General features: G+C 38.3%; 1 non-coding gene across 1 annotated transcript; it reads right to left on the bottom strand.

Annotated features, from left to right (window-relative positions):
• Nucleotides 1-12105: 12105 nt before the first annotated feature.
• LOC141603857 (small nucleolar RNA R71) lies at nt 12106-12214 on the bottom strand. The gene has a single exon (XR_012525700.1). It is a non-coding gene; the product is annotated as a small nucleolar RNA R71 (small nucleolar RNA).
• Between the last annotated feature and the right edge of the window lie 13840 nt (nt 12215-26054).

Genomic DNA, 26054 nt, shown 5'->3' with positions numbered 1-26054 from the left:
ATTTTTTATAGGTATACGACAGACGTATCAATTATCACATATGAATAGTCAATACACTATTACTACTTCATATCTTATAATCTTTAGTGTACCTTTTACACCAGTTTAAAATGCAACAAAAGTTTGGCAAGTGGATATACCCTATATCCATATATTCCAACTTTATCAATTGTTATTTCCTTCTTTTCAATGTTATATCTAATAATATGAATTTATCTAAGTAGATGTCTAGTCCTCTTACTAGACTTGGGCTCTTTAACTTGAAAGATGCTCCCACTGTTATCACATATCTTGTGATAAAGTCATTGGTAGAGGAATTTACTCTCATTCCCTACGTTGACCATTTTATCACAATTTACTTAGATTCCTTTTGTAGAATTTGCAATGTACAAAACTAAAACACTTTTTTAGTCTTTTACTCCTAAGTCAATAAGATATTCTAGGATTTCAACAAATCCTTTTCAGTTTGGAAGCTAAAGTTTGTGAAACCCTTCAACACCTAACTTAGTTTATCATCCAAACATATGAACGAATCCTTAATTCTTCTCAAGAATCTCCAGGATATTCTTTAAGGCTTTCACAAGCTATATCACGGGAATTATCTTATTATTGACTTATCATGCCCTAGGCATATGTCACATCATGACATGTGCGTCTGTTTGCATACATGATCATTCTAATGGCGTAAACATTAGAAATTAATTTTATGTAATCAACAACCTAATAGGTTCAGTGAACGACTATGACTCCATCATAGTAATTCCACTTCCATCAAGATGAATAACCCATTCAACCTTGTTGGTGTTAAACAGATATGAAGGATCTTATCCTCATAAGACTCTCAACTCTATGCCAATATTCTCTCACATAGATTCAAAATCTAGAATACTTTGCATTCCATTCCAAGTCTCCAATCACTCTTTCAATGAAGAGAGCATTGGTACATTATTCTCAATAAGTAATATGTTATCAACATGTAAGACATGGAAAAACAATTCTAGCTCCCACTTAACTGTTGGAGTGTCCCCGACAATAATGCGATCACAATTGTCGATCATGATGATCACATGTTTAAATCTCATTTTACGAATACGTAAGGGATGATTCAATTATATAGTAAACTGACCAACATTAATCGGTAACGATTGGCTTGCTAGAGTTTGACGTTACTGTCGTGGGACGGTGGTGATCAGTTGATCCCTTTAGGTCACACCTAAAGGATGATGCCCTTATCTGTAAAGTTGATTAATTGTATGACGATGCAAGTTGATCAATTCCTTAAAATTGAACAATTTAATTTGTGAGAGAGAATAATCATCTTATTGTAATGGGATTAAATAAGATTTATTTTAGTAATAAAATGCTTTGTTACTAAAATTGTTTATTGTTTGAGAAACAATAGAGATAAGAATGAATGGTTAATTATAATTATAAAATGTTGTGAATTATAATTATATGACCCATTTTATTTATGTGATCAAGTATCACTAGTCAATTTGTTGTATGTAATTTAATTAATTTGTAAAATGATATTTATGTGATAAATATGCATTAAATTAATTAATAACATGTAACATACTACATGTGACATATTGTGTGATAAATGACAAATTGACAAAATAAAATGATAGTCTATTTTATGTAGGTGGACCGAATTGGAGGAGTATATAGTGGGTTGTGCTTATATTATTTTATGTGATAGAATTTTAATAATAAGCCTACACTACACTAGCCTTACATGCCTAAGGTTTTGAGAAGAACAAAAGAAAAAGTGAAGGACCATATATTGGTCCTCCAACCCTCCAAAAACCGGACACCCTACACACTACAAGGACAAGTTTTGTTCTTTATTCATCTCTCTATGCATGTTCATTTATTCACATGCATATTCTCTTTCACATATTCATTTCTCCTTCATCAAAACATGAGATTTTTGATTCAAATTGTTCATAGAAATTACTAATATTATTAATGTAATATATGAGTATTAGTAATCAATTTTAAGGTAAACTACTAAACAAATATCTAGCACATATTATTTAGTAGTGATAAGGGATAATCTTGGGTGCTATCAAGAGGAGTGGCTTCTATACTTGAAGTCTTTGGAGAATCATCCTATTACTCATCATAGCTCAAGAACAAGTGAAGGTAAGAGACCTTACTTGTACCCATAAACCGAAATATTCAATGTAAGGAACCGGTTTTCCTCTACACTTATTTATATGTTTTGCATGCATAAGATCCTTAAGTTTTTATGACTAAAACTTTAAACTAAAATATGTGATATTTAAAATATGATTTCCTACAAGTGGTATCAGAGCTTTATGGTTGTTGCATGCAAGATAGGGTTAGTTTTTCCGAGTTAATTTAATTAACATATAAAACTTGTTATTTAGGATTTATGAAGATAAATCATGAAATAATTTTGCATGTTAAAAGTTTCTGGTCCTAAGTGATTTTTAGGACATTATGGTTTATTTATCGATTTTTATTGTTCATTTTATATATTTTTGGCATTAAAATGTGATTTTTATGATAAAAATGTCATGTTTGGACGAAAATTAGCTAAACTTCGAATGTTTCAGTGGTTTTTGGATATGTTTACACATATATTATCTACTGATGGCCTGTAAATTTTCATGTTAAAATGAGTTGTTTTGTTCGAAATATGTATTTTTCAAGTTAAAATCGTATTTAAATGGGTAAATAGGTTAATATGAGTTATATTTTGAATCTGGTCATGGGTATTTAGTATGTTGTCACATTCAATTTTACAAGACGTGTGTAAAATATTTGGCTATAATGAAGTTTTTATGCATGATTTATGAATTTTTGATGAAAAATCACATAAATAGTGACTATAATTAGTAATAATGCTAAAACATACTTCAGGAAAAATGTCACATGTTGAATTTTATCATATATTTCAGATCTAAAAGTGAAAAGTTGATGAATATAGTTTTTCTTATATTTTTTATGGTCAAAATTGTTAATATCGATAAACCGCAACATTGTTTTTCTCGATAAATTTTCGAAATTTTTAACCTAAGTTTTGAACATTATGAGTGTCATGGTATTTTTCCAGAATGTTCATGAGTTTAAATTTCAAAATTTGAAATTATTTGAAATTTTTATGATTTAATTTGAAGTTTATAGCATAATTTTGTGTTTTTGGGTCCATTTATGAACAATATTAAGAAATCAAGTTTAATTATTGTCAAATGTTAGTGGAGACTAATTTTAAGTCCTAAGATGGTTAGGGTAATTAACTTGTACATAAATATGAATTTATGTAATTATTGTGATTTTAAAAGGTTAAATCACGCAAATCCGTAAAAACCGATTAATATATGATATTGGCTCTTTAAAGGCGATTTAGCATAAAATCCAGCATGTTCATTCATATTATAATGCTGCATTTTATTTATGATTGTCATATTTTAATTTTATGTAATTTTACTTAGTATGGCCTTAGTTTTAATTGGTATTACCCGAAATGTATGGGAATATCGATTTGGTTGTAATTATTGTGATCTCGTATCACCGTTTTGTAATTTAATATATTTATTTTTATTTTATTAAAAATTTATAAAAGGAAATTATGTAATTCTTTAAATAATTTATTTATTCCGGAGTACCTTGAAGACGGTGCCACTCGAGAAGGCGACCCATCAAAGAAAGTGTTGCCTTGAAATGCGTGCCAAGACCGAAGTTCAAGGGACCAAAGGAGTTGGTTTCCGAATTTTTAATAGTTTATTAGATTTACTATTTTAGGAAGGCCATACTAGGATTTTATTTATGCTTTGCATTTTATTTATATGTTGCATGCATCGCTAAATCGCCATAACTAAAACATGCATTATCATTTTAAATTGAGTTTATCGACCGTGTCAATTACAATTATCGTAGTTCACCGCTTTAGTTCACTTAAAACGTGATAGATAATAAATTGACATGACCTCTCGCTTAAATAAACAATTGAGACTTAGCCTTACCAAAAAGTAGAAACCATGAAAACCTATTTCATGAGGGAGTGCACTTGGCCCTACCGGGTTACAAACCTTGTTACGTAGGGGAAGTGGGTGATAAATGTCTATCCACCGAATTTATGTTAATAAAGGGTATTTCGGCACACCGTGCCCAAAGTTAATATGAATTTGGATCATGGACACATTTACTCGAAATTTGGATTGAACTCAACGAAAGTATTCACGACGATTTCCGGATGTGTTTCGGGCTAGAGATAAATATTAATGTAATTTTATCGACCAAGAGTTCTAAAAGTAGAATCGATTAAAGAGTTAATCCACCGAGTTATATTAATAAAGGGTATTTCGTTACACCGTGCCCCAAGTTAATATGAATTTGGATCTTGGAATCATTTATCATAGTTGGGTAGAGGTCACTATGTAAATGCTTTACTTGTTATTTACAAGTATTAATAAAACGATAAATGTTAAGTTTTCCACTATTCCGTTATCATATTGTTCTATTTCTTTACCACAATTCATATACGATATCATTTCGATTTTTGATTCAAATCTCCATTAAAACATCGTAACTAAAGACAAAATTTGAATTTTTCTTCTAAAAACCTCGTATTATCCATTGTAAGGATCTCTTGTGAAGAGTTTTTGATTCTTGACTAACATATCTACTTACAATGAATTGTTTCTCATATGCTTAATTGAGTTAAGTACTTTGAAACGTTACATCATTTTGGTAACTAGATTTGTTGGAAATCAAAATTGACCAAAATACCGCAACCATTTCAATGAAAGTTTTAAGATTAAACAAACGAATGAAGAGTAGTCTTCATGAATTTCAATTTTGCTTCTCTTAGCAAAGACTCATTGAAATGAGTGGGAACATTCTCTTAAACCGTTAAGAAAAGGGTGAGGTTTAAAGAAGTAAAATTAGAATGGAATTGATACAAGGTAATGTTAAAAGTAAAGTTATTGAGAATAACGATACTAAACCTATCAATCCCGACCAATAAAGTTTTCATTGTCTTAATTGTTGGACGCTAGAAAGGAAAATACCCCAAATTATTGAAGCATCAACAAGTTAGGTGTGGGACATCTAATGGGACCTTCTTCTTTAAATGTTTATTTGATTGACATAAATTTTGCTAGTACTACTTCGTCAATATTAGAAACCGGTGGTGGTTTTCATCATTGTATTTGATACATAGGATGATTAGAATACGACTAGCAACAATGATGTTGAGAGATAGAGTCATTGTGTACTCAATCTAGTTTTTGGGTTTAGAGTTGTACTTAATTGTGACTATTAAGTGCATAAATTCTAAATAAGAATATAAACTTGTTAAGATACAAAAGAGGTTTCACTTTTGTGACCCTATACACCATGATTTGATGTATGGCTAGCCCATTACCAAAGGTGATTATATTCTAAACCAAACTAGAATGATATATCATGTAGATGATGCAAAACTCAAATTGGTAACCCAAGATTAAACCTTAAATTCTGGAATGATGAACGCAAAGAGTTATTGAGTACTCTTGGAACCATTAGATTGTTAATCTTATGGTATATGCGTATCTTGTATTCAAAGCAAGATGTCTCGTGCCTTTTGGTTGAAAAGGAGATCGAGGTTGTAAATCAAAATAGGTTGATCATTTTCTTTTACCAACGATTTAAGTTGACGCTAATGTGTTCACTTAATAAGGTAAATAGAGAAATCTTTGAAGAAGTTCAAAGAGTTCAAAGAATCACGATTTAGTCGTGATGGGATTATCAAAGTGAAGACTTTGATATAAGCCAAAGAAAATGTGATATAGTATCACAAATTAATCTCTCTTAGCATGCATTATGGGATAATGTATGGTTGGATAAAGAAATAAAATGCTATTTGATATGGTTTGGACTTCAATCAAGTTACTTTGAGTTACTTAATCCTTTTGGGGATTTTATCATTTTGTCTAAATTATTTTTCCACTAAATCAAAAACGAATCATATGAGATATGAAATGGTAGGGTACCATGTTTGTAAGTTTTCAAAAGAAACAAATGCTCATTTTTCCTTACTATAATCACGAGTACAACGGGTTTGTGGCTCGTGAAACTGTCTTTCTAGAATACAAGTTTATTTCTAGAAGACAGAGTGGGAGACATTATTCAAGAGCCACAAGAGCCACACAAAGAATGTTATGTCGCAAAAAACTGGTCTTTCTTGGATACATGAGACGTTTTGTGTAAGACGTTGTTTCTTCAAAACCTAGGAGGTTAAAATCATCACTTGTTGAATATGATGAATTATTGTTACTTTTAGAAAGTAAAGAGCTTGCAACTTACAAAGAAATTGTTTGATTCAAGTTGATTACTTCTGGAAAGTAATGAACATATGACTTACATGAGTGTGTTTAAGTAACAACTCAATACAAGGCTTAGAGCCATGAAAATCCGAAATAAATTCCAAGTGAATTGTTAGATATCAAAGCTTGATTGGTAGCAAAGGGTTTTGCACTAGTTGAAATGCTTAAGTCTAATTTGGATCTTCTTAGAGATTGTGTTTCATTATGAGATATATATAGCGAGTGAATCTAAAACCCACTTCTTAAATTAGAAGGAATGTATTCAATACATATCTTGAGTTTTGTAGATTCTTGCAATCCTAAGATAATGTGATTTAGACTCCCTAAGTTCATTGGGTTCATTAGTTTTAGGTGCCATAATCTTTGGTTCTGATACCACTTTGTAACACCCCCTCATACCAAGGTACCTTACCAAGGACTACCCTAACATGAAGGACTTTTACCATCTCGGTTTCCCGAGGTTAGTATATCAAAGTTACCAATTCCAAACAACCTTTATTAAAGTATAAAGAGTTAGCAAATACATGTTTTCAAAACCAAACCAAAACATAACTGCAAAAGAACTATTAATTACAAAGAAAGCAAGCTAAGTCTCTCGGCGGCGGAAGCTAGACTCGAGTGATGACTCCCCATAACTGTCCCATAGCTAAGCATCTGTATTACCTGTCACAGTCTGCTCACCATCCCCGAATGGATCACTGCAGGTTTTATAAAACAACAACAACGGGGTCAGTACCATTCAATCAATGTAAGATAAACAAACATTGTAACCGCTTGATCATCCACACTCTCCGATCTCCCGATCTCACATAGTAACCAACTACACACCGAAGTGTGTAGCCCTGCCAGATTACCCATCGCAACAGATAATCCACGCCGCCAGTGGGTGACCGCTGCCGATCCCACCAAGTCCAGCTCATCAACGAGCGACTGAAAATCCCTGTCCCTAAATGTGCACATCCCCTCCCGTGACGGGTTCCACGGAGGGCGAACTAGGGTGTGAAGCCACTCCTACAAGTGACTCCACCACAATCACAACACACACAACATCACAGCTGTCACAACACCATAACCGTCACAACACAACAGCCATACTCCGATGATCAGCAGGTAACAACAATTACAAAACAAGCACAGTCTTAAATTAATTAACAGTAACCGAGTAGGGAAACCCTACCTTTCCGCAATCCAAGCACACATAAGCAATCAATAGCAATTTCTCATGACACCGTCACCTACATACAATAATCACATAATTCCAATTACCATATCGCACAGTCCCATTTCCCCCAATTCATAAATAAAGGCAAAACCCTAAAAGAACAGAAATGACATGGGGAATAAAACTTACCAACAGTAGAATGAGAGATTACACGCAAGGACCACGACGATTGCACACACAACGAGATTAGGGGATAATTAGAGAGTGATTAGAGAATGGTTAGAGTAATCGTAAAATGATTAGGGTTGAAAATGGTGTTTTCGAAACTGACTTTGAATATAAAATAACCTTAAACACTCCCGCATCAAACCGCTAAAACAATACTCGCCAGACCGGATACTCGGTCGAGTAAAGTGCATACTCGGTCGAGTATCCTCTACTCGGTCGAGTATTCATCATAATCGGACGAGTATTCCTCGGCAGAACCAAAACAGACTACACAACTAGCACTACTAGGCCGAGTAGGCTCTACTCGGTCGAGTATACAACTTAAGAAAAACCGTAGTATTACAATCCGTTTAGAAAATGTGTCCGTTTTGTATCGCAAATTCTCTACTTTATGAGTTCAATAGCTCATCACTACTTTATAATTGATCTTACATTAGTCAGTTGTTACTTTAAGTAACAATGGCATAAGGAGAATCAAATTCATAGCTTATGGACTTATAATGATCCAATCATCATATTTGTCTACTTGATCAATTTAAGTCGATAATCTTATGTTTCACGATGCAAGTAGTATATGATGAAAATCTTAGAACAAATGGTAAGATAAAGCAAGTGACTTGGGTTGCAAACCACGTCACCAATATCCAAAATACAACCCATGTTTAAAGGATACAGACAAATTTCCAAGTCACACAAGGAAATCAAAATAGTTCTAAAAATCTCAAATACATCATAAAATTAAAGACAGAGCAAATTAAAGCCAAGCTTCCATAGATCCATCACCACGGTCGGCTACTTCTAGCTTCCCTCATGATCCTTTAAGCTTGCTTTTCCTTGCCTTTGTCCTTGCTAGGATGCCCTATTTAGAATAAAAAGGGTAATCATCACAACTTGTATCATCATACCAAAGTTGAGATCGAAACATAAAAGATAGGGATAGTTATATACCTACTGGAATAACCTTTCCAGCTTTAATGTCGCTAAGGTATTTTTAACAGTTTCTCTTCCAATGCCCAACACCATAACAATAGTGGCACTTGTCCCCGGAGGAGGCACTGTACTTGGGCTTGGAGGAACTAGCTTCACAAGCTTTAGCTTTGTTCCTGTTGGGAGTTCGCTTCTTTCCCTTTTTCCCACTTTTCTTAAAAGTTCCCTTGCTCTTATGATTGACATTGAGCACATCTTTGGTGGAGCTAACACTTAGCCCCATATCCCTTTCGACTTGCACAAGCATTTTGTGCAACTCATCAAGGGAAACCTTCTTATCTTGCATATTAAAATTCACCCGGAATTGAACATATGCTTTGATTTTGTTGAGGGAATGAAGAATCCGATCAATCACGAGTTCCTCGGGAATCTCCACCTTATGCATTTTCAAGGTCTCAACATGCTCCATCAACTTGAGCACATGAGGGCTAACTTTTTTGCCCTCCTTAATGTTGAGATCAAAGTGATACCCGTCGTGAGGTGTCAAAAATAAATTTATAATTCCAACTACAACTATAGCTAGCGGCAGTCGGGTCGAACCACAGAGAGGCTGACGTAATTTCTAGTTGTTTAATTTCGGTCTAAGGGTAACAGAAATGTGGGGGGTTTTTGAGTTGATTTGATCTATAGCTAAGGCGATAAAAGATAATAAACTAAAAAGACGGATAAAAACATATATTTAAAGGGGTGCAAGGATGGTTGGTTCACTATAGTTTCGGCGGCAGCAAACTAAGCAGGTCTAAATCAAGCACATGAGGCGGGAAAACAAGAGGTCCTCTCGGTCCACTCTTAACAAATAGCATCTTTCGATCTCGCTACAAGTCCCTAATATCACTAATACTGACTTTCGTCCTGAAAAGTGACTTATAATCTAAACTTTACCTATCTTTCGATCTCAGCATAGTTTAGTCATTTTAATTGGTGATCTAACAACTTTCCCTATCTTTCGATCTAATGGGTCAGTCATATATTAAGCATTAAACTAGTCGTGTGCACTCGATTCGTCGAATAAACAATTAAAACAATTAAAACGAAGGTAAAACCTCACGTGGCCAGTCGATCGACCAGGTATGGCAGTCGATCGACTAACACGCGATTTCAGTCCATGTTAATTCTACGCCGCCTAATCCTACAGTTCCCCTACATCCTAGCACAAGCAATTTAGCTACTCATACTAGGAATAACAACAATGAATAAATTGACTAATAATTCTACTGAATTCATGCTTGAAACAATTAAACAGACCATTAGCATAAAACGATAATTACGGCTTCGGGAAACTAACTAGCAATTCTCTCCTACAAACGATAATAAAGCGAACTAAATTAAGAGCAGAAGAGTACCGAAATTACAGAGCAAGAATCAGAAACCGAACGAAGATAAATTGTATAAAATTCCCAACAACTTAGAACCCTAATTATTTTATGAAGTAAACTAATAAAAACCGAATGAATGACTTGATTTTCTAGGTTACGTTATATAGAAAATATGCGTAACACTTATTATCAAAACCTAAACACAATGGGCTTGCTTTTCCTCGATCTTTTAATTCTCGTCTAAAGTAGCGGTGATACGTGCATATTCTATACACTTTATCTGCGGTTTTGGCACGTATTTCCATGTGTATTTGTTAGCCTTAAGCTACTATTTCTCCCGAAACGGTTTACTTTGCATTTTCTATGATTTATTGTAGGAATGAGTGGAAGTAAGCTAATCAAGCCTAAATAGTCCTCCGGAGGCAACTTCAGGGAAGCTTGGAAGAAGGAAGTTCGGATCCACCCACCTTGGGATGCGTGCAAAGGAGTGAAGAGCTGAATTGAAGAGAGGAATAGCCACTGCACAGCACCACCAGTCGATCGACTACTCCTTTCAGTCGATCGACCGTTGAAGTCAAGCGGCTCATTGCTCGCATTTACCAGTCGATCGACCATGCTGACCGGTCGATCGACCAGTCTTCGAGCTGAGATTTATTTCTTCGTGTTAGACTTTTAAAAGCCCAACTTGTAATTAACTTTTGGCATCTTTTATCAGTGGAACGCAGCAATTATTAGGTTATGCTTTTCATTGTTGAAGAACTCAGTTTTAGATCTAGTTTTGAGGACAGAAAACCCGGAATTCGATACTTTGTTCATTAATTCAATTAGTAAGTTTTATGCAACTTTCCTCTTCTTTTAATTCTTGTTATTTCAATTCTTGTTTTACCAATTTAATTCCAGCAATTCATCTCTTGTCTTTTGTCCTTTATTTAAATTCAATCATGTCAATCTTGTTCTTTGTTATCAATTTAGCAATTGTTTTAGTTTTAGTCATGCGTAGCTAATTGTTTTGATTGGGAACGAGGTGAGCCATGGCATAAATTAGGATTGTTTGTTAGCATGAATCCTTCCGTATCGATCTTGTTGTCTTTTGATAAGCCTTTTACTAGATTGAAAGATTAGTAGTTAGAATTATCATTAGATTGGAATTTTCTTTGAGCGAAAGCTTTGAGAAATTTCGGGGAATTAGAAGACCGCAAGGTTAGTTTGAGCATAGATCGAAAGGCTTGCTTATACCCCCTAAGACCGTATTATAGGATTTCTGCTACCTTATTGCCCTGACCATTGCCATGGTGAACCGAATTTTCCGATCTTCCTTTTATCTTGAAATTCTTATTTAAGCAATTAGTCATTAGAATCAACAAATTTCAAAACCCCCCTTTTACTTGTTACTTTCATAGACTGAAAAATAGCAAACAAAATCAACCTTGTCTCTCTGTGGTTTGACCCTTACTATCACTAGCTATAGTTTTAGTTTGGAATTATAAATTTAATTTTGATACAAAACGACGGTATCAAATTTTGGCGCCGTTGCCAGGGAGACGGTGTAATTCTGTTTGCTTTATTTTTAGTTTATTTTTCTTGTCTCAAGGAACTTTGGTTCCTTGAGGCCGTTGCTTACCTTTGCTTCTAGTTTTGCTTTGGCACAGTTAGAAGACAGGTTTTTGAGAGGAAGGCTTGAGTACTCTCAGTTCTGCGAATATGGCTACAATATATGATAATCTTCAGCCAAAGGAACACCATCTTCCAAAGGGGCACCAGTTACCTACCCCTACTATGGGTAACTTCGAATTTCGTTCCTCTTATATTGATTTAGTGGAGCGAAATCGGTTTCTTTGTCTACTGAGATGAGGACCCCTTGAAGCATATGGAAATTTTCACGGACTCATCATTGTCCATACCTATACCACCGGGGTGACTCGGGATGAAGTAAAGGGGTTGATGTTCTTATACTCCTTGAAGGATTCGGCGCGAGATTGGTACCGCTACCTTGATAGGGTAGCAGCTGGAGTCACAGATTGGACATCTCTCGCATTGGCCTTCTACAAAAAATACTTCCCACTTGCAAAGACTGATGCTTTGAGAAGTAAAATTTCTAACTTCCAGCAAGGTAATGATGAGGAATTTTGTGAAGCATGGGGATGTTTCAAGAACTTGGTTCGGTCCGTCCCTCACCACGGTTTTCAGCAGTGGTACCTTTGCAATGTATTCTATAATGCTCTATATGATGATTACAAGGTCATCCTAGATGCAGCTGCTAATGGTAGGTTCCAAAACAATACCGGTCAAAATAAAGGTTGGAACACTATTGAGGAGATGGCAGTCCATAGAGCTGAGTTTGGAAGTTCACGTGGAAAGTCACGAAAGCAAAGTGATGAAATGAGTACCGTTGTGACACTCATTACTTCTATCACTACTCGTCTCGAGAAGCTCGAGATGACTGAAGCTTCTAAGGAGAGAGTTGAAATTCCCGTTCATAACTCAAATGAGATCGAGGAATTGAGGGAAATGGTCCGAGGCCTTTTGGTTCAAGTGGCGAATATGGAAGCAGCCGGGATCGAGTCCTCAAAGAATTTTGTGAAGCAGTTGGAGAATATAGAGGCTAAGCAAGTTGCCAATTCTTCAAGTAAATGTGAAGGGCCAATTGAAATGATTAACGCCATTAATCTCAGAAGTGGCCTCTCTTATGAAGGTTCCGACAAGCCAAGAGGAGACTCAGAAAATGATGAAGAGGCTAGTCTAATTTCTGGTACAAAAACGAGCTCAACTGCCAATACTGCTGGTCGATCGACCAACATTGTCAGTCGATCGACTGAAGTGTCAGATAAAATAGTTTCTGATCATAAACTATTCACACCCAGCACAGGAAGTCGATCGACCAACATTGTCAGTCGATCGACTGAGTCACCTGATGAAATCAATTCTGAACAGGAACTATTCACGCCCAGCCAAGTTGGTCGATCGACCACTAATATCAGTCGATCGACTGACATCCCAGTACAGGATGCAAATCCGTCAACTAGTTTGCATGATTCTTCACTCATTGATGATTTGACGGGGGTTTTAAACCTACGGAAGCCGAAGGTTACTGATCCTACGGCCAGTGTTGCGATCCCATATCCGGAGCGTTTGAAGGCTACTAAGTGGAGCGTAAGTTTGGTAAGTTTCGGAGATGGTCCGAATCTCGAGGTAACGGTTCCTTTCACTGATTTAATTACCCAGGTACCCTCTTACGCTAAATTTATGAAAGATATTTTAAATCGTAAGAGAAATTTTCGTGATGATGGTAATGTTGCTTTTGTGGAAGAATGTAATGCTCTTTCGCAAATTAATGTACCACCTAAATTAAAGGACCCGGGTAGTTTTTCAATTCCTTGCACTATAGGTAACCACGAAATTGGAAAGGCCCTTTGTGACTTAGGGGCCAGTGTCACTGTCATGCCGTATTCTGTTTGCGAAAGGTTAAATATTGGTAGACTTAAGGTGACTGATATTACCGTTCAAATGGCAAATAGATCGACTCAGAGACCTATAGGAGTTCTAGAGGATGTACCCGTTCGAGTGGGTAAGTTTTTTATTCCCTCGATTTCGTTGTTTTGGACATTGCGAGAGGACAATCAAATACCTATTATTTTAGGTAGACTGTTTTTACATACAAACAATGGGCTGTAATAGATGTCAAACGCGGAACCATAACCTTAGAGGTAGGGGATGACACCATTGAGTTCAGTCTTGCTCACAAGGCGACTGAACCTGTTGATGAGGATACGTGTTATTCCATTGATATTGTTGATAGGGCTATTACTTGTAATTGGAGGGAATCCTTAGCCAAGGATCCCTTAGCCGATCTAACCCGTTTAGATGAGTGTGCGGGTAATACTGATGGAGAATGCTTTGAGGAGCCGATGCTTTGGTAGCCTCAATGGAGAGCTACGAGCTCAATGAGGAAGAAGATGAGATGCTTTTAAGCTTGGCCAACGAGAACTTGGTCAACACTTGCTACACCATTGAAGCGATTCTGTCTATCTTTGTAGAGGTAAAGGTGCCAGAACGTAAGCCACTTCCTCCTAATCTTAAGTATGTCTTTCTAGATGATACGGAGCAAGACCCAAAGAATTGTTAGCTCTAAGCTTAATGATGACCACTGTATGCCTTTGATGTGTGTGCTTAAGAAAAACAGGAAGGCTTTGGGTTACTCTTTGGATGACATTAAGGGCATCACCCGATGTTTGTATGCACAGATAGAGCTGGAGGAAGGCCACAAGTCTTACGACATGGGTCAACGCAAGTTGAACCCGAAGATGCGAGGAAGTTGTTATGGGCGACGTGATGAAACTACTCGATGCGGTATTATTTATACGATTGGCAACTCCAAGTGGGTTAGCCCGATTCAGTAGTCCCGAAGAAAGGAGGGACTACCGTGGTTAAAAATGAGAAAAATGAATTAATACCAACTCGAGTAGTGACAGGGTGGCGGATGTGCATTGATTATAGACAGTTAAATGCCGCCACCAAGAAAGACCACTTCCCCCTCCCTTTTGTTGACCAAATGACTGAAAGACTTGCCTCTAACAAATTTTTCTGTTTTCTAGACGGATATTCAGGGTTCTTTCAGATCCCTATTCATCCAGACGATCAGAGTAAGACCACTTTTACCTGTCCACAGGGTGTTTTTGCCTATCGTAGAATGCCTTTCGGGTTGTGTAACGCCCCTGCTACCTTTCAGAGGTGCATGATGGGAATTTTTTCTGATTATATAGAGAATATTATGGAGGTATTCATGGATGATTTCTCAGTTTATGGTAGTGACTTTGATCGTTGAGCTAACCTTGATAAAGTCATGCAGCGTTGTATAGATGTTAATCTTGTTTTAAACTGGGAAAAGTGTCAGTTTATGGTCAATGAGGGAGTTGTGTTAGGGCATCTGATTTCTGATAAAGGTATACATGTTGATAAGGCAAAGGTGCAGGTGATTGAGCAATTACCTCCTCCCGTGAATGTTAAAGGAGTGAGGAGTTTCCTTGGTCACGCTGGTTTTTACCGGCGTTTCATTAAGGATTTTTCAAAAATTGCTAAACCACTTACACATTTGCTCCTTAAGGATGCTATCTTTGAATTTACTGATGAGTGCCTTACCGCTTTTAACAGGTTAAAGGAGGCCCTAGTTTCTGCGCCAATCATTCAGCCGCCTGATTGGGACCTCCCATTTGAGATCATGCGTGATGCCAGCGATTATGCGGTCGGTGCAGTTTTGGGACAGCGGAAGAATAAAGCTTTGAATGCCATATATTATGCGAGCCGAACTCTGGATGAGGCTCAAATTAATTATTTTACCACTGAGAAGGAGTTTCTAGCTGTAGTTTTTGCCTTAGACAAATTTCGGTCTTATTTGTTAGGTTCTAAGGTTATTGTTTATACTGACCATGCAGCGTTGAAGACTCTCTTTGTTAAGAAAGACGCGAAGCCGAGGCTTTTGAGGTGGATACTCCTTTTGCAGGAGTTTGATTTGGAGATCAAAGATAAGAAAGGAGCAGAGAATGTGGTAGTGACCACCTATCTCGTCTGCAAATGGTGACGAGAAAGGGAGGATTCGTTGCCTATTAATGATTCTTTTCCGATGAGAGTCTCATTAGCTATTACTACTTCAGGGTCTTATCCACCTTCATGGTTTGCTTTGATTTTGCTAATTTTGCTTTGTGTAGGGATACCACCCGAGCTTTCATGGCAGCAGAAGAAGCGGTTTGCTTATGATGCTAGGCAATATTTTTGGGATGATCCTTATGTTTTCAAGGAATGCGCAGACGGTCTCATCCGGAGATGCGTGCCTCAATGAGAGGTGAAGGATATCCTAGAGGCTTGCCACTCTTCTGCTTATGGTGGTCATCACGGTCCGTCCAGGACTGTGGCTAAGGTACTCCAATCTGGTTTCTATTGGCCAACTTTGCATGCAGATTGTCGCAATTTTGTTGCTGAGTGCGATGCTTGTCAAAGATCGGGGAATATTTCCAAGAGACATGAGATGCCACAGGTAGGCATTCTTGAGGTTGAGATTTTCGATGTCTGGGGCATTGATTATCAAGGACCTTTTCCGAGCAGTCAAGGTAATAAATATATCCTCGTAGTCAGAGATTATGTATCCAAATGGGTGGAAGCTATTGCTACTCCCCATTGCGATGCAAAAGCCGTGATTAAACTGTTTAAAAAGATTATTTTCCCTCGTTTTGGTGTCCCTCAGGTTGTCATTAGCGATGGGGGAATGCATTTTAAAGAGAAACAACTTAGTGCTTTATTGACAAAATTCGGTGTCCAACATCATAGAGGTTTGGGGTATCATCCCCAAACTAGTGGTCAGGTTGAGGTTTCTAACAGAGAACTGAAAGAAGTCTTAGCTAAAGTTGTTTCTAAATCACGGAAAGATTGGAGTCTTAAGTTAGATGATGTCTTATGGGCTTATGGAACTGCGTTTAAGACGCCAATCGGGATGTCACCATACCGATTGATTTATGGTAAGACATGTCATCTGCCGCTTGAGTTAGAGCGTAAGTCTTGGTGGGCTATATGTGATTTGAATTTGGATCCTAACCTCTCTCGTGAGAAACGCATGACACAGCTGAATGAGCTAGAGGAATTTAGGCTGCTGGCCTATGACTATGCTAGGATCTATAAGGAGAAAACGGTTACGGCACGATAAGAGAATCATCAAGCGCGAGTTCCATATTGGCGATAAGGTACTCCTTTTAACGCTCGTATCCGTTTATTTCTGGTAAGTGAAATCCAGTGGACTGGTCCTTACACGGTCACACAAATGGTCACAAAGTTCAGATCAGTTGAATTGGAGACCTCTGCTGGAGAAAGGTTCAAAGTTAATGGCCAATATGTGAAGCATTATCACGGATCAGATGCATATGTTGGGAAGGTCGAGGTATTGTACTTCGACCCGTTATCGGATGATGCAAAGTGAGGTAAAATGGTCGTGCGGGACCTCTTAAACCAGCGCTAACCGGGAGGCAACCCGGGTTGTAACTTTTTGTAATTAGGAAGTTTATTTTGTTATTTCATTTAATTTGCATTTTGAGTTTTTTTGTATTATTTAATTTCTTTTAATTTGCAATTTCTTGGGTTGGAAAATATGTGCGCCTTTGATAATTTTTGCAGGAATTTATTTTATGCAAAGTGCGTAAAATTAGAGGAAAAGGGCAAAGCAATTTAAGTTGGCAAACAATTTTGACGAATTTGAGCTAAATTGTCAGTGTTTTCAGTCGATCGACTGGTCAAGGTGGTCGATCGACTGAAAAGGAACAGGTCAGGGGCTACTGTGAACGGATCTTGGTCGATCGACTGGGCAATATGGTTGATCGACTGAGAAGAAAAGTCCAGAAGCTGTTTAAAGGAGATACCGGTCGATCGACCGTGTCAATTGGTCGATCGACCATAGCGCGGGTTCAGAATGCACACTGATAAGGGAGTCTTCTATTCTTTTTCATTCATTCACTCTTACACTCCCTCTAAATCAGAAAAACAGGAACAAACCCTAACTCCATCCCCCTTTTAGCGATTTTAACCTGCAATCCCATCTTAGACTTGATTTTTCTTTCTTTCATCTTCAAGTTTCTTCAAGGTATGTCTCTAATCTTTCTTCCATGCTCTATTTTCGACTTTTATTGCGGTTTCATGTGAAAATTTCGAGCATATGGTCATTGAGACGGAAAAATCGATTTGGGGAAATCGATTTTAGGGATTGATTGTCTTGTCATTTTAATACTTTAATTGCTTATTCTACCCTTTCCCCCTTGATTTTCGAGGCAAATTAGCAACTAGGATGTGTTTAAAGCCGTTTTCCCCAAATTTTGAACCCTAATTTGGATTTTCAAATTCTGATTTTGTTCGGGTTTTCGTAATTCGACAATGTTAGGAGATTTTGTTGCTAATGGGGATTCTTTTGCAGGCAACAACAATGACAAAAGGAAAGGAGCATATGTACGAGGGACTGTCGAGCCAAGGCGCTACCAAGCGGCCACGAGGACCGCCGCTGATGATTGAGGCTACCACAGATAGTCTCCCTGACTATCCGCAGGTTATCTTTGCTAATTCTACTCAGCGCGCTAAATTTTCTCTTTTTGTTTCGAGAATGAAAGTTACAGCTACCCGATTTCTTCATAAACCAACTTTGGAGAAATTAGGTTGTTATGAGTCGGTTATGTCCCTGCTAAACGGGACAGGTATGATGGGTCTAGTGGACATGGCTGAGTTCACGTATTACATTTTGACCCTCGAGTTCTTTTCGTCTTATGCCTTTAACTCAGCTACTTTTGCGGAAAATAAGACTAGTGCTTGCATCTCCTTCCGGCTATTCAATGTCAATTACTCCTTGACATTAGCCGATTTCGCTGGATTTTTGGGTCTTTACTTCGAGGGCAGAACCTCGGATACCTCTGATGTTCACCGGGTCATGTGGTCTTGCATTAGTGACTTTTACGGGCCTAAAAGGACGGGCACTTCCGTCCACTTGCCCCCTCTTCGTTATTTTCTACGGCTAATGGGTAATACCATTTTCGGCCGTAAAGAGTCAAACAATGTGAATAACATCGAACTGTCTATTTTAGCGGGCTATCTGAACATTGAAAGTCGGATAGCCCGTATCTATAACATCGCTTTTTTGACTGCCGCTCACTTTCAGACTGTTAGTGAGGGCACATTGACCACTATTGCTTGTGGCGGATTGGTGACGCGTATCGCCAACCGTCTTGTTTTACTTTTCCCTCGACAGGAGGACCCTATAGACCCTGACCTGCGCTTCATGGACCTTGCTTACGCGAGGGCTGTCCATTGGGTTGATAGACAGATACGGTGGAAGATTGATTCTTTCATCTGTGACCGCATTCCTGTTCTTGGCTACCCTCCTATCCTGCCCCTTACCACTGTTCAGGGGGCAGCTCGGCCGCCCTTGCCTAGTTACAGGCTTCCTATTGTGGCGGCTACTGCTACTGCTACTGCTACCACCTCGAGGAGAGCTCGTGCTTTCTCTTCGCAGACACCCTCTTCCTCCACTCTTGCTCCCACTGGCTACCCAGCCACTTTTCGACCACCCACACCTTTGGTCGTCCCTCCGGTCATGGACCAAAGGGCAATGTCACGTGTACTAAGTGATTTGTGCAGGAGCTTTGACCATCACAGGCTAGACACGGCTCTAGCCCTGTACCCAGTCTACGAGGAGTTAGCCCGGGGGGGGGGGGGATGCTCCCACAAGGTGCTTGGACTCACCCTTCCTACTTTGTTCCCCCTGAGGGCGGCTACCCTTAGCCTGCCAGGAGACCCCCTCCTACTACTACTGCTGGTGCCTCCACTTCCAGGAGAGCCACTGCCGCTGCTGCTGAGGCGGACGAGGAGAGCGACTCGGGGTCCGGTGAGTCTAGTGGCGAGGAGTACGACGGTGGTGATTAGATGCTGGTGACCTCGCCGTTTTTGGCTGGTTTGGGGAGGTCGTATCTTGTGAGTTTACGATCCTTCTTCATTAGTTTCCTTTTATTTTGTTATGCTTTTATCCTTCCCTTTTATGCTGGTAATTTGCTGCTGAGCACAATGAGGGCATTGTGCGTTTTGGTTTGGGGAGGGTATTTGCATATGCCTTTTGTTTTGCATCTGCATTTGTTTTTTATTGCATTTCAGTCACATGTTTAGTGCATTTCGGTTTGCATTTGTTTTTCATTTTCAAAAAAAAAAACAAAGAAAAAAAAATTGAAAATGTCAAAAAAAAAAAAAAACCAAAAATATCACGTTTACTTTTGCATATAGTTGAGTCGGATTGGAGTTATTAATGATGATTTTACACTATTAGTCAAATATGCCATTCCTTGCCTTTTCACAGCTGTTTAGCGAGAATTAAAAGTGATTTCTCGAATTTTGTTATGGAATTCATTTCGGGAAATTAGACTTGACTCATTATTCTTGGCAAACTACTTATACTTTCTGAGATATAGAGCCTATAATTAGTGACATTCATGACCGGTTAATTTAGGATAGAGAGTAGTACTCCCTTCATTTCATGTTTTGCACGTGTATGAGTTTTGATTGCTTATTGCCTATACGCATTGGTTTGTGGTCGGCATTACATGTTTTGAGAACTATCGCATCCTACCCTTTCTCATTTTACCCCATTAACTCCACTATAAGCCATAACTGCCAATTGCCCTCAACTACATCCCATACTTAGCCTACCATTGTGCCAAGCTAGGAAGTAGTAGAGGAATTTGTCGATTTAAGCTGTTTTGGTTCGCCTTTGTAATGTTGGAGCGAGTATTTTTGAGAAGTGAAGGAGAATATTTCAGCCTGAAAACAGAAAGAAAGAAAAATTCAGAAAATGAAAAAAAAAAAAAAAGGGACGTTTACCTAGGCAGAGAGCTCTGGTTGTGACAGGGTGGTCGATCGACTGCCATCACTGGTCGATCGACCACCAGCTCAGAAGTTGAAGAAAAAAAAGAGAGAGTGAAAAGAAAAAGAGTAGAAAAAGAAAGAATGATAAGAAATTTGAAAAAAATAATATTTTGGTTGAATTGAGAACACGCCTCATGTGCCTACTTCATGAATTGGAGGCGTTTGTTTTTGGGATATTGTGTTGCCTAGTCCTTTAAAGGCATGATTTATAATTCGAGTTAGAGGAATGGGACGCGGTTTCTAATGGTTCGTTAGGTACTAGCTTGGCTCTTACCTTCATAATTCCATACTTGTTTTGCCCTTCTTCCCACTTAGCCTCACATATCAAAATTTTGCAATAGTTCGGCATGTAATAGTCCTTGACGGTGGTTATGCGTATGTACGGTAGTTAGAATCATTATTCATACTAGTCAAGCATACATGTTTTGTCGGTCGCAGTTTAGGTGAGAGACTGTATTTTCTTTCCTCTCTTTTACATATAATCTTACCATTTGCTTTCTTTGAGGAAGAGTGACCCGGGAGAGTCCGAATCTATGAGTCTTGCAAGGTCGAACGCCCGATTTAATTCCATGATATGCATAAATTTGTTCACTTGATTTGAGCTCAGCAGTAGTTGATAATGTGCATTAAACGGTTTAGCATTGACTTGTTGCTAGCTCTGAGATATACTCCTTTCCATTTAGTTTTTACATGGGTCATAGTGCTTGCTTGGGGACAAGCAAGGTTTGGTTTGGGGAGATTTGATACGTGCATATTCTATACACTTTATCTGCGGTTTTGGCACGTATTTCCATGCGTATTTGTTAGCCTTAAGCTACTATTTCTCCCGAAACGGTTTACTTTGCATTTTCTATGATTTATTGTAGGAATGAGTGGAAGTAAGCTAATCAAGCCTAAATAGTCCTCCGGAGGCAACTTCAGGGAAGCTTGGAAGAAGGAAGTTCGGATCCACCCACCTTGGGATGCGTGCAAAGGAGTGAAGAGCTGAATTGAAGAGAGGAAGAGCCACTGCACAGCACCACCAGTCGATCGACTACTCCTTTCAGTCGATCGACCGTTGAAGCAAGCGTAAGTCGTTGTTCGCATTTACCAATCGATCGACCATGCTTGACCGGTCGATCGACCGATTCAAATGAGATTTATTTCTTCGTGTTAGACTTTTAAAAGCCCAACTTGTAATTAACTTTTGGCATCTTTTATCAGTGGAACGCAGCAATTATTAGGTTATGCTTTTCATTATTGAAGAACTCAGTTTTAGATCTAGTTTTGAGGACGGAAAACCCGGAATTCTATACTTTGTTCATTAATTCAATTAGTAAGTTTTATGCAAATTTCCTCTTCTTTTAATTCTTGTTATTTCAATTCTTGTTTTACCAATTTAATTCCAGCAATTCATCTCTTGTCTTTTGTCCTTTATTTAAATTCAATCATGTCAATCTTGTTCTTTGTTATCAATTTAGCAATTGTTTTAGTTTTAGTCATGCGTAGCTAATTGTTTTGATTGGGAACGAGGTGAGCCATGGCATAAATTAGGATTGTTTGTTAGCATGAATCCTTCCGTATCGATCTTGTTGTCTTTTGATAAGCCTTTTACTAGATTGAAAGATTAGTAGTTAGAATTATCATTAGATTGGAATTTCCTTTGAGCGAAAGCTTTGAGAAATTTCGGAGAATTAGAAGACCGCAAGGTTAATTTGAGCATAGATCGAAAGGCTTGCTTATACCCCCTGAGACCGTATTATAGGATTTCTGCTACCTTATTGCCCTGACCATTGCCATGGTGAACCGAATTTCCCGATCTTCCTTTTATCTTGAAATTCTTATTTAAGCAATTAGTCATTAGAATCAACAAATTTCAAAACCCCCCTTTTAATTGTTACTTTCATAGACTGAAAAATAGCAAACAAAATCAACCTTGTCTCTCTGTGGTTCGACCCTTACTATCACTAGCTATAGTTTTAGTTTGGAATTATAAATTTAATTTTGATACAAAACGACGGTATATCAAGCGGTGTGGTCGATCGACTGAGGTGACCGGTCGATCGACTGCTCTGAGCTGAATAGTAGCTTCTGGATCCCGTGGATTGGTCGATCGACTAAGGGGGTCGGTCGATCGACTGCTTTAGCTGGTAATCCGCTTTTAACTTCTCGTGGATTTGTCTTTTGGGCCTTGAAATGCGCATCAAGCTCGTTCCTTAAGTGAATTCTTCACGTCAAATACAATGCGGGATACTCGGGGACGGATTTAGCTCAATTTCCGTTGAATTCTTCACATTTCTACAATAATGTACAAAAACACGAAAGTAGACGGAAATAGGGGAAATGGTAGCTTAAACTACACAAATGAGCTCTGAAATGCGTGTAAAATGAGGTGTAAGACATCATATGAATGACACGCATCAAATTTCTCAAAACCAAACCCTTACTTGTCCCCAAGCAAGAACTAGACTCGATCTAATTACCTAATGGAACGAGTTCAATCTCAGAGCGAAATGCAAACTGTGAAGCCTAAACCAATTTAATGCAACAACTAACAATCAATTAGTAGTGTGAATCATGCAAACGAGTTATGAAGTCGCTCAAAACTGCTGAACTGTCAACTATAGAGACTTATCATCATGGACTCTCACGGGTCGCTCATATCACTCAATAAATACAGGTGAGTATATGTAAAAGATATAAAAAATTCATTTTGTTAGTGACATTCACCTAACTACGACCTATAAGAACATGCCTGCAATATAATATGAAAGTAATCTCTACAACCGTACATATGCATTCCAACCGAACAAATGACCATGACACATGCCGAGGTAAATAAGGGATATGTGAGGTAATGGGCAGGAAAGGCAAAACATTTATGGGAATGTGGGGGTACAGGTGATAAAGCTAGTACCGTAACAAAACCATATGACAATATCCAATTCTTGCTCAAACTCAATCGAAACGGTGCTATAGCAAGCACAAAACTCACAATCTCCATAATAAATCAACTCCCCATATGATATAAATGCAACATGGGAGCAAAAATCGCTATATGAATCAAGACTTGAATCATGCGAATTGATTTCTTTTCTTCTTCTCGGGTAGCGGTCGATCGACCAAGTTGAGCGGTCGATCGACTGCTTTGAACAGTACAGCACTCTTTTTTCTTTTTCGAATCATTTTTCTTCTTTTGAATTTTCTTTTTTCCTTTCTTTCTTTCCTTTTTCCAACTTCTCAACTTCATCTCAAAATGAGCATATGCCACCAAAAACGTAGTAACAATCCCAAAAACTAAACTACTAGCTTGACAAGGGCAGGCTAAATGTAGGATGTAGTAATGGGACAAAAAGGCTATTTTTGGCAGTGTGGAGCTTATGGGTAAAATGAGAAAAAGGGACCTCTACCACATGTGTCAACTAACCATAAAACCGAATGCATATAGGTATTAAGCAGATTAAGTTCATATTTATGCATATTGATGTAACATGTCTCATAAGGAGTACTACTCACATCCTAGATAAACCGGTCATAAATGTCACCAGTTATAAGCTCTAAACCTTAGAAAATATGATGTAGCTTGCCAAAATTCTAAGTCAAGTCTCAAGTTCAGCAAATAATTAACGAAAACTCGTGGATATGCACTTATACGATTCTACTAATAACATGTCAATTAGCACGGCTTAGGCATAAAACAGATGCAAATGCAATGTCATCATTGAAATACTACCGTTCCGACTCGATCTATATGCTAAAATAAACGTGCATTTTTTGAATTTTGTTGAAATTTTTCAATTTTTTTTTTTAATTTTCTGTATATATATATAGGAAATAAACAACAATGCAAGACAAAAATGTAAACGTGAATGCAAGCAAATGAAATGCAACGCAAAACCCTTCCTCAAACCAAATCGCACAATGTCCCCATTGTGCAAAATCATGTAATGAAATAACAGGAAAACGGGAATTTGCGTAAATTAACTACATAAGGCATGAAGTAAGAACTCGGAAACTCACAAGACTTTAAGCGCAGCAAAAAGAAACCTCCCCAAACCAGCGTGAGCTAGGAGGTTTCAGTAGCCAGCAGTGCTACCAATAAGTACCTGAAAAGACAAACAAAACCACGCATAATTCCGAGAAAGCAAAAATGAAGCGGTAATTATGTGCAAAATTTAGAAAATTGAAGAAATCATAAATACATCAGAGAATAAAGTGGAGAAAAGACTTCCTCAATTCCGCAAAACGACCCAACACAACAGGGGAAAGGTCCTGAACAGGTACAGCAGCGAAAGTGGTCGATCGACCACATCACCCAGTCGATCGACCAAGATGAACAGGAACAGTAGCTGCTGGAATCTGCAGCTCAGTCGATCGACCACTCAGGCCAGTCGATCGACCGAAATACCTGCTGAAAGTTCTGATTTTCTTCGAATTAGCTCAATAGCTCGAGCTAATATGGTCTATAAAACTGTAAAAGCACATAATAACGCGCCCAAAATTCCGCAAAACCCAAATGTAAAGTCTAAAGTCTAGCTAATTATTAGAGCACACAAAAACAAATAAAGCTAAATGTTCCAAAACCAAATTAAACAAAATGTTTCAAACTTAGGGTTGCCTCCCGGTAGCGCTAGATTAGACGGTCCCAGCTCGACCCACTTTTCGATCATTAAAAAGCACAAATCACTGGCCCACTACTAGGCTTCTGACTGAACGCAGTGGCTTCAGCAACTGTCAAATCTACTCCCGGCCTCCACAACAAGGCAACGGAAGAGCAACAACGTCTCGCAGCATCCGGATCCCAATCTTTTACCTCAGCGCACAGCTTCTTCTTAGACGGCATATCCTCATCAAGACCTCCTCCTGGATCATATATCCGAGCAGTTCCAGACTTCGAGCTAGGAATACCCAACTCACCTCCGGGATCTTTGAACTTGTCAAGACCTGTAGAAAGAGAAACAAAGCGATGTTCCTCCAATTTGTCCCCAAACTGGGGCGGAGGCGTCAATTCTACAGCCGCAAATGGTTCAACAGAAGGAGTAAGAAGGTATACATAATTGACTAAAGGAGTGGAATTACCTCTAATCGGATAGGAATGTTCTTCACTCACCTTCTCATCGTCATCCGGAATAGGCGTTGGTGACGATTTAACAATTCCCAAGGCTGCAGGGGTCGATCGAACAGCGTAATTACTCGATCGAGTAGTTTCCTCCTCCAGCATAACTGTTCGATCGACCACTAGTTCCAGTCGATCGACCGCTCTCCCTTCTGCAATGTCAATCGTTCGACCACACAAATCTACTTGATCGAATTCTTCATGTGGTACAACATTGAAGTCTTCAATTGACGCTTCATCTTCCTCCAAATCATCATCCTCCGAGTCATACATATCATCATTTTGCTCGGCAGCTACTTGAGCCAAGAGAAGCTCAAGTCTTTTGAAAGAAGCTTCTCTCCGTTCAGCCTCTTCTTACATTTGGAGTTTAAGCATCTCCACCATAGACTTCAATTCCCCACTCTCTTCAGAAGGAATAGGGTCTTGCTGAAGCGGTGCAAAGTAATATGAAGGCTCTTGAAAGCCTTGTTGATAGTACGGATGTGGTGGCATATAAT

Source organism: Silene latifolia, chromosome 9 (assembly GCF_048544455.1).
Source record: "Silene latifolia isolate original U9 population chromosome 9, ASM4854445v1, whole genome shotgun sequence".
NCBI lineage: Eukaryota > Viridiplantae > Streptophyta > Magnoliopsida > Caryophyllales > Caryophyllaceae > Silene > Silene latifolia.
Note: the sequence above shows the minus strand (reverse complement) of the source record. Positions and strands in the feature narration are given on the sequence as shown.